We start from the raw sequence: 16928 nt of genomic DNA on the forward strand, positions 1-16928 counted from the left end.
GATGTATGATACGTTCGTAGAGGCAGGAGTAGATTATAGTAGTGATATTAGGTGTGTATATCTCATGGTTTTGGGTTGTAGTCGACAGCTAGTAGTTGGTAGTGTTTTGTATCAAGCACTCACACCTGATGTTGGTATGCTGGATATATATAGAATAAACCTTTTTGGAGCCTCTTTTATTTTATTTATTTAAACTCCAGTTTCTGCATAATTTACATTTCTTTATGTATTTTGTAGTCCATTTTCATATTTTCAAATTGTGTTTAACCTGTGGAAGGACAAGCAAATTATTTGATAATGATATGATGTAGGGACATGACTGTTGAAAAAAATGTTTAATTTATCTAAATTCCCTGTTCCAATAAAAGTTAAATTATTTCTTTTTTAGTGATTATTAAATGTTTAGTGGATTATTATATAAATTGCTTGTCTTATCACTAGAAAAATGGCACCTAAACGAAAGTCTAGGTTAGAAACTTCAAACAATGACCCTGAAAAAGAGACTAATCAAACCATGAACCAGATGCTAGATTTGATGCAACAACAAATGCAACAACAACAATAACAAAAATTCCAACAACAACAGTTGTTGAATCAATAACAACCTCAAAATCCACCACAAATACCATAACAAGTTGTGCCCATTGTTACCTTTAAGCAGTTTCAGGCCATAAAGCGACCAGAGTTTGAAGGTTCCGTAGATTCGACTAAAGTCAGGACATAGCTGAAGGAAATTGAGAAAGCCTTCGCATTGGTGAAAGTTGAGGCAGATCAAAAGACTGAATTTGCAGGTTATTTTCTAAAACGAGAAGCTAATTATTGGTGGGAGTCAAAGAGGGCTCTAGAAGGTAGTGAGATTGTGGCATGGGAAAAGTTTACGAAGTTATTTATGGAAAAGTATTTCCCGAGCTATATGAAGAACTATATGGAACTAAAGTTTTTGGAATTGAAGCAAGGAAACCTGTCAATGGCAGAGTATGAGGCCAAGTTTACAGAGTTTTCTAGATTTGTGTCGGAGCAGGTAGACACGGAAGAAAAGTGAGCGAAGAGAGTTAACAGGGGTTAAAGTCATGGATTCAGAGCAGAGTAGCAGTTTTTGAATTAACAAAAGATACGGCAGTCATTCAGAAAGCTATGATAATTGAAGGCAGAAGTGAAATGTCCTCGAAAGGGGACAAGGAAATTTTTATAATCGTTTCAACAAGAAGCCGAGATTTCAGGGCCGGACAAATATAAAATTTAAAAGGCCAGACCAGGGAAACCAAAGACCAGGTTTTCATTTCCAACTTACAAATCAGCAGAGGGCAGCAAGGCCACCATTGTCGGACTGTAAGACATGTGGCCGAAAATATACGGGGGTTTATATTAAGCCGAATGTTACATGTTTCAGATGCAAACAGAAGGGGCATTATTCTAATGAATGCCTAACAGGAACGACAGATGTTACATATTTTCAGTATGGGAGGAAAGGACATATTGCCAAAGACTGTAAAGGACCAGCTATAGATGCAAATGTTCCAAGGATTATGGCACCACCGCCACCACCACAACAAAATCAGTCCAAGGCAAGGACTTTTAACATGACAAAGAAGGAGGCAGTGCAAAATCCAAGCGTAGTTTCCGGTACGCTTCCTATGAACTCCGTAAATGCAAAAGTATTAATTGATTCTGGAGCTACAAGATCTTTAATTTCTGAAGAATTTGTTGATGAGCTATATTATGAAGATAAATGGTTGGGTGAAACATTAATTATAAAGTTACCTAATGATGATCAAGTTCTCGTTGATCAAGTTTGTCCAAAGTGTAATATCGAAATAGCAGGACATCACTTTTCTGCTGACTTGATAGCTTTCAAGTTGGGAGAATTTGATGTTATATTAGGAATGGTTTGGTTAGCCGATCATAATGCCCAAATCGACTGTGCGAATAAGAAGGTTGAATCTAGGAACTGCGGACGATGCAAGGGTAATATTTAGGGGTGAGAAATAGAAGAAGAAAATCCTCTCGATGATACAGACTAAGTGATTCCTACGTCAAGGATGTAAAGCTTATCTAGCTTATGTGTTAGATGTTAATAAAGAAGGTCTGAGAATTGAAGATATTCCGGTTGTATGCAAATTTCAAGACGTATTTCCCGATGAACTTCCAGGGTTACCCCCGGATCGTGAAATTGAGTTTACTATCGATCTAGCGCTAGGTATTGAACCAGTTTCAAAAGCACCATATCGAATGGCACTAGTTGAAATGAAGGAGTTGGCTACACAGTTACAAGATCTCTTGTATAGAGGGATTATAAGACCTATCGTATCCCCATGGGCTGCACCGGTACTGTTTGTTAAGAAAAAGGACGGTAGCATGATATTATGTATCGATTATCGTGAGCTGAATAAATTGACCATTAAGAATATATATCCTTTACCGAGGATTGATGATTTATTTGAGCAACTGAAGGGAGCAGCATGGTTCTCAAAGATTGACTTAAGATCAGGTTATCATCAACTTAAGATTAAGGCTGCGGACATTCCTAAAACTGCGTTTCGTACCAGGTATGGTCACTATGAGTTGTTAGGAATGGCGTTTGGCTTGACTAATGCACTAGTGACATTTATGGATCTAATGAACGGAGTTTTTAAGAAACACTTGGATAAGTTTGTGATTGTGTTTATCGATGACATTCTGATCTACTCGGAGACTAAAGCAGAACATGCAGAATACTTGAGAATTACCTAATAAATATTGAGAAGGGAACGAGTTTACGCAAAATTTTCCAAATGTGAGTTTTATCTAAGAGAGATACAACTTCTAGGCAATGTAATCAGTATTGAAGTAATTAAGGTTGATCCTGCAAAGATTGAAGCCATTCTGGATTGGGAAATATCGAAAATACCTACGGAAGTCAGAAGTTATATGGGATTAGCTAGTTATTATCAAAGATTCATTAAAGATAATGCAAAGGTAGCAACGCCATTAACAAAGTTAACTCAAAAGAATGAAAAGTTCATATGGAATGAAAAATGCGAGAAAAGTTTTCAAGAATTGAAGAATCGATTGATAACCGCACCAGTATTGGTTTTACCAGACAATCAAGGAGACTTTGTTATCTACAGCGACACTTCTTACAAATGATTGGGATGTGTACTAATGCAACATGGTAACGTGATTACATATGCTTCCAGGCAATTGAAGCCTCACGAACAAAAGTATCCGACTCATGCTGCCATTGTGTTCGCGTTGAAACTCTAAAGACATTATCTATACGGTGAGAAATATGAAATTTATACCGATCATAAAAGCTTGAAGTATATCTTCACACAGAAAAAGCTCAACATGAGACAACAATGGCTAGAATTAATCAAGGATTATGATGTTTTGATCAACTATCACCCGGGAAAAACAAATGTTATGGCAAATGCACTGAGCAGGAAAGAAAGATTAAACATGTTAATTTCCTCATAAGAACTAATCAGGGAATTTGAGAAACTGGAAATTGAAGTTCGTATTCCAGGAGAGTCCACCGAGATGATTTATGTAATGACGTTTCAACCAAAATTGTTAGAAAAGATTCGAAGATGCCAAGAAGAGATAATGAGTCACGAAAGTGAAAGCTTAACGGGAGAAGAGATTTCAAGTCAGAAGGATGACAAGGGAATTCTACGATTTTCTTCAAGAATCTGGGTACCTAATGTAGCAGAATTAAAAGAAGAAATCTTACGAGACACCCAGAGTTCAAGATACTTCATTCATCTAGGTAGTACAAAAATGTACAGAGATCTGAAGGAAAGCTTTTGGTGGCCAGATATGAAGAAGGAAATAGCGGAGTGAGTGAGTAAATGTTATACGTGTCAATGAGTTAAGGCAGAATATCAGCGTCCAAGTGGGTTATTATAACCACTAGATATTCCATAATGGAAATGGGAACATCTTGCGATGGATTTTGTGGTAGGACTTCCAAGAACCAGGGGAAATTATGATGCAATTTAGGTGATTATTGACAGACTAACGAAGTCAGCATATTTTGTTCCGATCAATGAAAGGTTTTCATTTGACAAGTTAGTACACTTATATCTCAAGGAAATTGTGATGCAACATGAAGTCCCTATATCAATCGTTTCCGATCAAGATCCTCGTTTCAATTCGAGATTCTGGAGACAGCTTCAAGAATGCTTGGGTACCAGGTTAAATATGAGCATCGCATACCATCCGCAGACAGACGGGCAACGCGAAAGAACAATCCAGAAAATTAAAGATATGCTACGAGTATGTGCATTGGACTTTGAAGGCATTTGGGATGAACATTTACCGTTAGTGGAATTTTATTACAATAATAGCTATCATGCAAGCATTGGAATGCCACCCTATGAAGCTCTACACGGAATGAAATATAGATCTCTAGTATGTTGGGATAAAGTTGGTGAAAGAAAGATTCTAGGTCCAGAATTGATCCAGCAAACTAAAGAAAATGTGGAACTTATTCAGAAGCGATTAGAAGAAGCACAAAATTGTCAACGAAAATATGCGGACCAAGCCATGAAGGATATAGAATAGAATGTGGGAGAACCCGTATTATTAAAGATATCACCATGAAAGAGATTGACCAGATTTGGTAATAAAGGTAAACTTAAACCGCGTTATGTTAGACCGTTTGAAATACTGAAACAAGTAGGGAAAGTTGCATATGAGTTAGCCTTATCGCCACATATGCAGCATATTAATAATGTATTCCATGTGTCTATACTTAAGAGATATAATCTGGATTCAAGGCATGTGATAGAGTACGAGTCGATAGAAATTTAAGCTTATTTATCCTATGTTGAACAACTAGTAAGAATTCTAGACCGACATGAAAGAGTGTTAAAGAAATAAGTCAGTACCATTAGTACGGGTTTTGTGGAGAAATCCTATGGTTGAAGAGTCAACCAGGGAACTTGAGAGTGAAATGTTAGAAAAGTATCCCCAGTTATTCTCTTAGCATGATTCTGAAGGCAGGATCCTTTTAAGGGGAGAAGGATGTAACGACCGAGAAATTATGACTGTTAATATCATAATAAATTAGTATTATGTGTTTTTAATATATCATAAATAAGTGTTGTATCATAAAATATTAGATGTTATGTGCTATATGTGTTCCGTGTGGTTCAGGGTATTTTTTGGGTATTTTATTATGTGTTAAATGGATTTATATGAAAAGTTATACTATTCAGGTTTCATTTTAATAGCCGTTATTTCATATAAAGCAATTGGCCTTATTTTGTATAATATGGCGTATACCATATTGATTTTCCTAACATCCAGTTAATTTAGAAAATGTCTCATTTTGTGAAAAATGATTTTTCCGGGCCCCTACGGGTACTTAAAACCCCATAAAATCATATTTTTATTTTTATAAAATTACGAGACTTTCAAATATTTCATATTTTTCCATTTTTGGATTATTTATAATTTTTTGAAAATTTTGGCATATGTTTTGTAATTATTTAAAATTAAAAATTTAAAAATTATTCTTCATAAATTATTAATTCAGAGCTAATTAATTTTATTAGGAGTTATAATTAAGCCCTAAACTATAATTAGGGGTATCTTTCTGTAATTATAAATAGGCTTATTTTTATTAATTAATTATTAAAAAATCAGAATAACAAGAAAATTCTCTAAAAAACAGGTTAAGGTTTTTGAATTCGGGTCGAAGAATCAGTCGTTGATTTCTGGTAATTCTAGGGTTCAATCATAGTCATGCAAGTACTCAAATTGAAGCTCTTTATTTGTACTTTTCAATTATGTGATCAATTTCATGCAGATTCATGAATTTTAATTTTTAATTTTTAGTGTTCTTGACTGAAATTGGGGGTTTTTGATTTTGGGGTTATTTGATTGCTTTAATTGTTTGTATAGCTTCATATGATTGTTTACAATCGATTTATGCTATTAATTTCATCAAACGATTGCTAGATAGCCTAATTCGATTATTAGGGTTTATGCTAATTTTTGATATATACGTTTTTGATTTTGATTGATTTGAGGTATGTTTGGGGTTAGGTGTAATAACCCCAAAAATTTTGAACTTTTTGTAACCCTTATGAATAGTGATTTTGCTGATTATGCTGAATAAGAAAATTTTTCATGCCACACTTTGTAGGGGTTCTTTTACTGTTATTCTGAGATCTTATTAGTACTCTATATGATATATAAGTGTATGTAGAGATCGTCAGAATCCAAATTCGAACACTTTGATTTTTCCCGAAAATCCACCAGATACCGATAGATTTGAGTATAAGGTAGTAGGATAAAAAGGATTTAAATTCAAGGATTATAAGAGAGGATCATAAAAGGAATATAATGTATTGAGAAAGGTTAAGTGAACCCAAGTAATACGATCCCGGGTATGATCCCTCAAACGATAAACGAAAACGAAAGTTAAGCGAACCGTATAACAGATCAGCGATCATTAGCCAAGTAATTAGGAGTTAATCAAAGAGGTTAGTGATGATGATGTCATCACACCAACAAGAAGAAGACAAGTGTGGTAAGATGACATAAGAGGATGACATAAGCATGACACAATGGGAAGGAATTGTTGGTTTGTTAGATATATTTGATAATGTCATGGCTAATATGATTTATGTTTAGTTTTCAGATCTTACTTAAACAGGATAAATCAGTACTTACTGGAAGTCAGGACTTAAGGATATCAGTACTTATATTATCAGGAGATAATCATCAGAAGATGGATATCATAACTTAAGTGCTGAAGGACGTTCAGATAAGGACAGTAGCTGATTAAAGGAAAGAAGATCGAGATAAACATAAGAAGAGATATGCATGAAGAAGGAATTCCGTGAAGAAAGGAATACTTGGAAGAAAAGATATCTGATTGATATATTTTAGGAAGCAGAATTATATTCCATATCAATTAGCGATTATCTTGTAACTGTGTAGTATATAAACACAGACATAGGGTTTACACTAAGAGTGTTATCATATTCGAGAAGATTATTCATTATAACCCTAGCAGCTCTCGTGATATTTGTTCATCACTGAGAGGTAACAGTTCCATATTGTAACAGAGTTTATTATTTCAATAAAGTTTGTTTTCTGTTACTTGAAATATTAAAAGTTCGATTTGATTCTATTTTACACTGTATTCACCCCCTCTACAGTGTGTGTGACCTAACAAGTGGTATCAGAGCCTATTTGTTAACACACATACAGTTAAAGATCCAAACACAATCATGTCTGACACAGAAACTCCAACTAAGCCTACCAAAACTGAAGAACCTCCAAAGACACAAATTCAAAGTCGGTATGAAACCATCAGAGTTCTCATACTGAGAGCATCTGAATATGCCATATGGAAGGTGAGGATGACCATGTTTCTGGAAGCTACAGATCCAGAATATCTTGATAGAATCAAGGAAGGGCCTCACAAACCAACCAAGCTCGCAGTTGCAGTTGCAGGTGATGCAGCAAAGACCGTACCAAAGGAGAAGAGTGATTATACTGCTGAAGATATCGCATCAATTGCTAAGGATGCTAAGGTACGACACTTACTGCATAGTACCATTGATAATGTAATGTCAAATAGGGTAATTAACTGCAAGACTGCTAAGGAGATATGTGATGCTCTGGAAATAAGGTGTCAGGGAACTGATACAATTAAGAAGAACAGGAAGACAATACTCACTCAAGAGTATGAACACTTTGATTCAAAGGCTAATGAGTCATTGACTGATTTATATGATAGATTTGTCAAACTCTTGAATGATCTGTCATTGGTTAATAAGGAGTATGATCTTGAAGATTCAAACCTTAAATTCCTGTTAGCTCTTCCTGAATGTTGGGATTTGAAGGCAACAACAATAAGAGACAACTACAGTCTTGATGAAACAACTCTTGATGAAATTTATGGAATGCTCAAGACTCATGAACTTGAGATGGAACAAAGAAGCAAGAGGAAAGGAGGAAAGTCAAGGACAGTTGCTCTTAAGGCTGAAGAAGAATCCCCCAAGGCAGCTACCTCAAGAAAAGAAAAGGGTAAAGCTCTTTTCACAAAGTCTGATACTGAGTCATCAAGTTCTGAAAGTGATGATGACTCAGATTCTGAAAGCTTGCCTGAGACTGATGCTGATGAGGAGATGATGAATCTGTGTGCTCTTATGGTGAAAGGGATCACAAAGATTGCATACAGGAAGTTCAAGAAGGGAAAGAAGTTTTCCAGGAAAGGCATAAGTTCTGATAAGAAGAATTTCAGAAGATCTGAAGGCAGAGGAGGAAAATCTGATAGAGGAGATTATACTAATGTCAAATGCTATAACTGTGGTGAGAAAGGCCACATATCTCCTGATTGCAAGAAAGTAAAGGGTGATAAAGGCAAGGTTGTTGTCACAAAGCAGAAAAGCTGGACAGACACCTCAGACTCTGAAAGTGAGGAGAACTATGCGTTGATGGCAAATGATGATAAAGAAAGTGCTGAGAGCAATTCTGAAGCTGCTGAAACAAAGGTACCTCAGACTACTTATGCTTTTCATACTAATGATATAGTTGGGTTGAGAAGATATCTTAAAACCATGTTTGTTAGTTATAGAGATCAAACTTTAACATGTGAAAGATTAACTTCTGAAAATCTTGCTTTTAAGAAAAGAAATGATTTCTTAGAAATAGAGTTAGTTATGTTCCATCAAACTCAGAAGGATAGAGATGATGTTTTTTATGTTAGGGATGAAGTGTTAAAAATGAATGAATCTCTAAAAATTGAGTTAGAAAAGGAAAGAGAGATAATTAGGACTTGGACTAACTCTGGCAGAACAACTCAAAATTTGCTAAGTAGTGAAAATTGGAAAGAGGGCTTAGGTTATGGAGAGGATAAGAATGATAAAGGAACTGTAGAAATTAAGCCTGTTGTTAAGCAAAAGCCAAAGTTAAAACCTGTTAAGTTTGTAACTGTAAAGTCTGATAATGATAAATCAGAAGTTAGAGAGGGATTAACTTCTGACAAACTAAAACAGGAAAAGACAGCTGAAGTAAACATAGGCTTAATGACTAAGAAGCAGCTTAAGCATAAGCTGAAAGATGTTAAGAATGCAAACAAGGTAAAATCACCTAGGAAAAATAGGAATGGAAAGGAAGGTGTAAATAAAAGCAATGATTATAAATCTGTTCCTGATGCTCCTAGGAAAACATGTCATAACTGTGGAAGTTCTAACCATCTGGCCTCTTTTTGCAGGAAGAATAAGAACATAAACTCCTTACCTTCAAAATCAGGAGTTAAGAGTCAGTCTGTTAGATATAAACCACAAAATCCTTGTTTTCATTGTGGTAGTTTATGGAATTCCATTTATACTTGTAAGGAATATCATAGTTTGTACTATGATTATTATCAATTAAAACCTTCTTTGAAGAAAGTTTCCATTGTTCCTTCTAGTGTAAATTCTGATTCAAAGTCTGATAGTGTAAGTTCTGATAAGAAAAATGTTAACATAAACTCTAATGCTAAATCCACTGCAACCGTTAACAAACTTGATAAGGCCAAAGGATCCAAGCAAGTCTGGGTCCTTAAAACTAATCATTAGTGGCCTTTGTGATTGCAGGGCAACAGGAAAAATATCCTAGTTCTGGACAGTGGATGTTCAGGACATATGACTGGAAATAAGGCCCTGCTATCAGACTTTGAGGAGAAAGTTGGCCCAAGTGTTTCTTATGGAGATGGCAACATTAGAAAAACATTGGGATATGGCAATATCAATCTTGGGAATGTCATCATTAAAGATGTAGCTCTGGTCTCAGGACTTAAACACAATCTGCTGAGTATAAGTCAAATCTGTGATAGAGGTTATCATGTTGATTTCTTTGAAGAACACTGTGAAGTTGTGAGTAAATCTAAAGGCAAAGTTGTTCTAAAAGGATACAGGTGTGGTAACATTTATGAAGCTAAGCTTTCAACAAGTACTGATGGTTCTGCAATCTGTCTGATGAGTAGAGCATCAATTGAAGAAAGCTGGAATTGGCACAAGAAACTCTCTCATTTAAATTTCAATAATATAAATAAACTGGTCAAGAAAGATCTTGTGAGAGGACTGCCAAAGTCAGTATTTGCTCCTGATGACCTTTGTGATTCTTGCCAGAAGGCAAACAAAGAAAATCTTCGGTCAAGAGCAAGACTGAATCATCAATTCTTGAGCCTTATCATCTATTACATATTGATCTATTTGGTCCAGTGCATGTTGATCTATTTGGTCCAGTGAATGTCATGTCTATTGCAAAGAAGAAATATGCATTGGTCATAGTGGATGAGTTCACTAGATACACATGGGTGTATTTCTTGCACACAAAAACTGAAACTGCATCTATCTTGATTGATCATGTCAAACATCTGGATAAATTGGTCAAAGATTCTGTGAAAACCATAAGGAGTGATAATGGCACTGAGTTCAAGAATTTGATAATGGAAGAGTTCTGCAAAAACCATGGAATTAAGCAGGAATTTTCTGCTCCTGGAACTCCACAGCAAAATGGAGTTGTTGAAAGGAAGAATAGAACTCTCATTGAAGCTGCACGTACAATGCTTGAAGAAGCAAAGCTTCCAACCTATTTCTGGGCTGAAGCTGTGCAGACTGCTTGTTTTACTCAAAATGCAACACTCATTAACAAGCAACGAAAAACACCATATGAGATGGTGAAGAAAAAGAAGCCAAATCTGAAGTACTTTCATGTATTTGGATGTAAGTGTTTTGTTCTCAAGACTCATCCTGAACAACTATCTAAATTTGATCTAAAAGCTGATGAAGGAATCTTTGTTGGATATCCACTTTCCACAAAAGCCTTCAGAGTCTATAATTTGAGAACAAGAGTGGTCATGGAATCTATCAATGTCTCTTTTGATGACAAGAAGATTACTGGTCTTGAAGATTTTATTGATCATGATCAGCTGAGATTTGAAAACGAAGACTCAAATTCTGATACTGAAAATCCTGGCAGTCAAAGTCCTGATACTGTAAGCTCCGATGGATTAAACTCTGATGTTATTGAAACTGTGGTAACTATGCCAAAGGAAGATGCACCTATGTAGGGGGCATACTCAAGATCTTACCACATCTCAAGAAGCATCAGAACATACATCTGGCTCTTCAAGTTCTGATTCATCAAGTTCTGATAAGCCAAGTTCTGATAGTGCTGAAAATCTAAATTCTGAAGAATCCAACTCAGAGAGCATAGTTTCAGGGGGAGCATCAGAAAATGAAATTGAAGACAGCATGGATTATGGGGGAGCATCCAGTTCTAGAGAAAACATTCCATCTGCAAGGAAGTGGACTAAATCACATACACTTGATTTGATAATTGGAAATCCTGATGCAGGTGTCAGAACTAGAACAGGTACTTCAAACGAATGTCTTCACAATTCTTTTCTCTCTCAGACTGAGCCAAAGAAAGTGGAAGAAACTCTTCAAGATGCTGATTGGGTGCAAGCAATGCATGAAGAGTTAAATGAATTTGAAAGAAACAAAGTCTGGACCCTAGTACCAAGACCAAAGAATAGATCTGTTGTTGGTACAAAGTGGGTATTCAGAAACAAAACTGACAGTGATGGCATAATTACAAGAAATAAGGCAAGGCTGGTTGCAAAAGGATATTCTCAACAGGAGGGAATTGATTATGATGAAACATTTGTACCAGTTGCTAGGTTAGAAGCCATAAGGATATTTTTGGCTTATGCTGCTCACAAAAAGTTTATTGTCTTTCAAATGGATGTGAAAAGTGCTTTTCTCAATGGAAAATTGAAGGAGGAAGTATATGTTGAACAACCTCCAGGCTTTGTAGATTCCAAACATCCAGATTATGTCTACAGGCTTGATAAAGCACTTTATGGACTTAAGCAAGCTCCTAGAGCATGGTATGAGACTTTAGCTCAGTTTCTTCTGGAAAGTGAATTCAATAGAGGAACAATAGACAAAACATTGTTCTACCTCAACCATGGAAAAGACTTACTTTTGGTCCAGATTTATGTTGATGATATCATTTTTGGATCTACAAATGACAGACTTTGCAAGAAGTTTGCCAAACTGATGCAGTCAAGGTATCAGATGAGTATGATGGGAGAACTTAGCTATTTTCTGGGCCTTCAAGTCAAGAAAAAATAAGAAGGCACTTTTATTTGTCAAACTAAGTACACCAGAAACTTGCTAAAGAAATTTGGAATGCAAGATTGTTCAAGTGCATCCACTCCCATGGCCACTGCAACAAAACTGGATAAGGATACTGGTAAATTAGTAGATATTACTGATTATATAGGTATGATTGGCTCTCTACTCTATCTAACTGCTAGTAGACCTGATATCATGTATGCTACCTGTCTTTGTGCAAGATTTCAAGTAGATCCAAGAGAACCTCACTTAACAGCTGTGAAAAGAATTTTTAAATATCTTAAGGGAACAGCTGATCTGGGATTATGGTATCCCAGAGAATCAGATTTTAAACTAATAGGTTACTCAGATGCAGATTTTGCAGGTTGAAAAATTGACAGGAAAAGCACAAGTGGAAGCTGCCAATTTCTTGGAGGCAGATTGGTTTCTTGGTTTAGCAAGAAACAAAAGTCAATTTCCACATCAACTGCAGAAGCATAATATATTGCTGCAGGAAGTTGTTGTGCACAGATTCTTTGGATGAAGAATCAATTACTGGATTATGGGTTAACATATTTCAAAATCCCTATTTACTGTGATAATCAAAGTGCTATTGCTATGACAGGTAATCCAGTTCAACACTCTATGACAAAGCACATCAGCATCAGGTACCACTTCATCAGGGAACATGTAGATGAAGGTACAGTGGAATTGCACTTTGTTCCAACAGATCAACAACTAGCAGATATCTTCACAAAACCATTGTGTGAAGCTACTTTTACAAGATTGGTAAATGAACTTGGAATGGTTTCAGGTTTTTTCTCTAAATCTACTTAGTTTTGTTCTGTTACATCAGATTTTATGATCAGTATTTACAGAATTCAATCTCTTTGTGTATTCTGTGCTTAAATGAAAAATATGTTTAAGTACTGACTGTTGTCTGATCAATGTTTCTAAACTCTGATAGTGATATGTCTGTTTAGGTAACTATTCAATCCTATGAGGATAAACTGTGCTAGATGCTGAACTAGTAGTCTTCAATAAACAAGGGATCCCATGTAAGAAGTAATTATTTATGTGGAAATCTATTGACACAAGCAAATTCTGATAATTGAGCTTAGTTGAGTTTACTTTGTCTATCTTATTACTAAGTCACAAACTAGAATAATGCTACTCATCTGTTAAGTTCTGATGCTAGTAAATCTGTTGAATGTACTAAGTGCTGATAAACCTCACTTATCAAAAGAAAAAGCAAAAGAATCAAGGATTAAAAATCAGGTACTCCTTTGAGATCTAGAGTAAAAATGTGGAAGGGAAGACCCAAGTGCATTGCTGGTATTAAGTAATATGCATCAGAAAAGCAAATAAAATATTTTCTTGGTGACTTTTCATACTCTATGATTACTGGAGAAATACTCTGATAATAGCATAAATTCTGATAAGCGGTCCTGACTCACTTACACTGAGAAGCCACTGTAAAATGGAATTTAAAAAGATGCACAAAATTAGCACACAATAGTTGAGGTGGACTCAAGCATGAACTCATTCACCAGTAGGTTTCAGGATAATGACAGCTCTTTAGCAAAGTTTTAGTTATGCCTTATTTCTAAGATGTACTGAAGTGAATCAGACTTTACTCTTTGTCTGATATTTAGCTTAATGCACGCACTCACCACTCTATATGAATGACGAAAATTACTGTGGTGATCTATGCTGTTTTAGATGAACAGTCATTGTGTCACATTGCACAAATTCTGAGGACAAGTTTTGATTGCATGTTCTGATGATTATGTTCTGAAGAATATAAATCAAAATTTGTGTGAGGATTTACTAAGATAGGCATTTATTTTTTGAGTTAAGAGATTATGTTCTGATGACTGTTAAGTTCTGATATTCACGTCTGATTCTTTACTTGACTTATTTGTGGATAAAATTTGACCTAACAGTCTTAGTTTAAACCTGAATATGTTGAAGTGGAAGATTAATAGTCACTATGGTTAGGGATAGTGGTACTCGTACTTGAACAGTCAACTTTTACTTGCTTCTTGTGCGCATTAAATCATGTTTTCTCTCTCCAATGAATGTTTTTCTTTTTCCAACTCTTGGGAGACGAGGTAGAATTAATTCTACCTGTCAGCATTAAATTTCTTTGCGTCTCCTGGCATTCTCCTGCCTATATAAGCAACCACTTCACTTCAGCCTTCCCATCAAATCTTTTCTCACAAACTCACCTTCATATTTTTTTATCAAAAACACCATGGTCAGATACAATATGTTTTTGAACTACGAAACTTTCAACATGGAGCTGAGCTGTGCTGATTGGCAGCAGGAATGGCACGTCACTGCCATTCCTGATAAGATATGGGACTCTGTTCCGCAGGAGGTACTCACCCACCTCCTGTTTTTCTATATGGATTACCATCGCCATCTGGAGCGATTGGAGGAGGAAAGGCCGGAAGCTCTCCGCCAGCAAGAGCGAATCATTCGACTCGCTATTCTGTTTGTCGAGAGTAGGAAGAAGAAATGATTTATTTTCTTCTTCCTGTTTTTCTTCATCATCAGCCTTGCCCTGCTTCTTGAGCTAGGACAAAGGCTGTTGACGTTAGGTTTAGCAGCTTAGGGAAATCTTGTATAAGTTCTGATGTAATTTAAATTTCATGAATGTATTCTCTTGATATATTAATGAAATTTGTTTTTTTTTCAAGATCTTGTCTCTAAGATATTTTAATGCATTGTTAAATCCTGATACATATTCATATTCTGATGACCATATAAATTCTGTTTTAATTTAAGTTCTGATTTTCCTTTATCAGTACTTACTCATCTGATTTATCTTGGTCATTTTCACTCGATTTATTTTCAGAATATTGATGTTGCAGTGAACAATAATTAAATAAATGGGAACGGTTTCAATTCTGAATTAAAACTGTTTCACCTTGATTAATGGAATACATGGGTAAATGGAACAGTTTCTCCTTGAAAAACTACAAGTGGGTAAGTAATGATTACTGTTTTCTCGCGCCCAGTAACTATCCGTTATTACTGCATGTCTGACAGGTGTCCAATGGTAACATTTTTTTTAAGAGTATAAGTAAGACAGAGAGAGGATTTTTTAAACTTTTATTTCCTTTCATACTTTTTCTCTTTACTTGATTTTATATTCTTTCTTCTTCTCACGTTGGTTTTTTATACAGACATTTTATCAAACACCTAACAGGCACTCTTAAATCTCAATTTTTCTCATGGCACCAAAGGATTTAATCATTGATGGAGCTAAATTTGTTCTAAACAACTATGCTGCAATTCTTGATCATGCTGAAGCTCCATCTGAATTGCATTTTGTGCAAGATCTTCTTGCACACAGTGAGATTGGGTATGCATTGACCCAGCCATCAGTCTTTTTGAGCCAACAAGTTCTGACATTTTGGCAGACTGGGCACTTTGATAATGGTGGTACACATGGCACTCCCAGTATTGTTTTCGAAGTGGGTGATTCTTCATATGCAGTCACTCCTGGTACAATACGCAAGGCTCTACATCTCCCAGAAGGATGTACCTTTTCAATTCCAGAGGAATCAGCTCTTCAGGAGTTAATGGCCAGTTTGGGGTATGAACAGAGTTTGGCAAAGCTTGGGTAGTTGAAACGGGCTCATATCAGGAGGGAATGGAGCTTCTTCTTCGACTGCATCACTAAAGCTTTTGGGAACAAGTGTTCGAATTTTGATGCCATCCCCATACTGAGTCAGCACATCGGGTATGCCATTATAAACCAAACTCATTTTGATTTTGCCACTGCAATAATTGGTTTTATTGGGGATAGGATGACAGAGGATAGGAATGTTGTTTACTTTGCTAGATTCTGTCAACTTATATATACTTTTTGTACTGATGAACCTCAATTAGTCAGTTCCTCAACTCCACCTTTTAAGGTTGCAAAATGCTACTTTAATGACCTGATAAATGCTGACACTAAGAAATCAGTGGTTAGACCTTTACAGATTCCTCAGTCTGTAAAATAGATCTTAGTAAATGCTGATCCTGATACTTATAGATCTGTTTATTCTGATGTCCAACCAACAACAACCTCCCAAACACCACAACAACCATCAGCACCTACCACTCATTCTACTCAACCAACCCTCAGGCAATATATCAAATCCTATCTCTCCACTTCACAGACAGTTCAACCCTCATCCTCAGCACCTACTGTGAAGCCTTCATCTTCCAAACCTAAGAGGACAAAGACTGTTCCTCCAACACCTCAAAAGAGAAGGAGGATTGCTTTGAGAGATGAATCTGATACTGGGGAACATGTTCCTTCTTCAGAACCTGTTGTTAAAGAAGCTGAGAAAGTGACTTCTTAGAAGGATTCTGGAATTGGGGGATCTAGGCTTCTCAAGAGGCTTAGAAGAATGACTGTTCCTGACACTCCCAAGGATTCCATATCTACAAAGAGATACAAGAAACAGAGGGCAAAAAGGCCAGTTTCAGCTGATGAAGAATCAGCAGCTAAGGAAGGGGATCAGGAATCTCTGATCTCACAAGACAAGGAATTTGCTAAAGTCACTTCTTCTTCATCAACTCCATCTCAGAAAGCTATTTCTGAAAAGGTCAACACACCATCTGTATCTCCTGTTGATCCAGGCACAAGTGCTGATATTGATGTTCAGACCTTGGTTGTGCCTGAAGTAATTCTCTTAGAAGCTCCAACAACAACTAATCCATCAACAACACCTGTTACTGATGCTGTACAAACTCCAGAGTTATCTACTACACCGTCTCTGCATCTAGATGCTGATGATCAGAATATAGGTGAGC

The sequence above is a fragment of the Apium graveolens genome, chromosome 3 (assembly GCF_009905375.1).
Source record: "Apium graveolens cultivar Ventura chromosome 3, ASM990537v1, whole genome shotgun sequence".
In the NCBI taxonomy this organism is placed as follows: Eukaryota; Viridiplantae; Streptophyta; class Magnoliopsida; order Apiales; family Apiaceae; genus Apium; species Apium graveolens.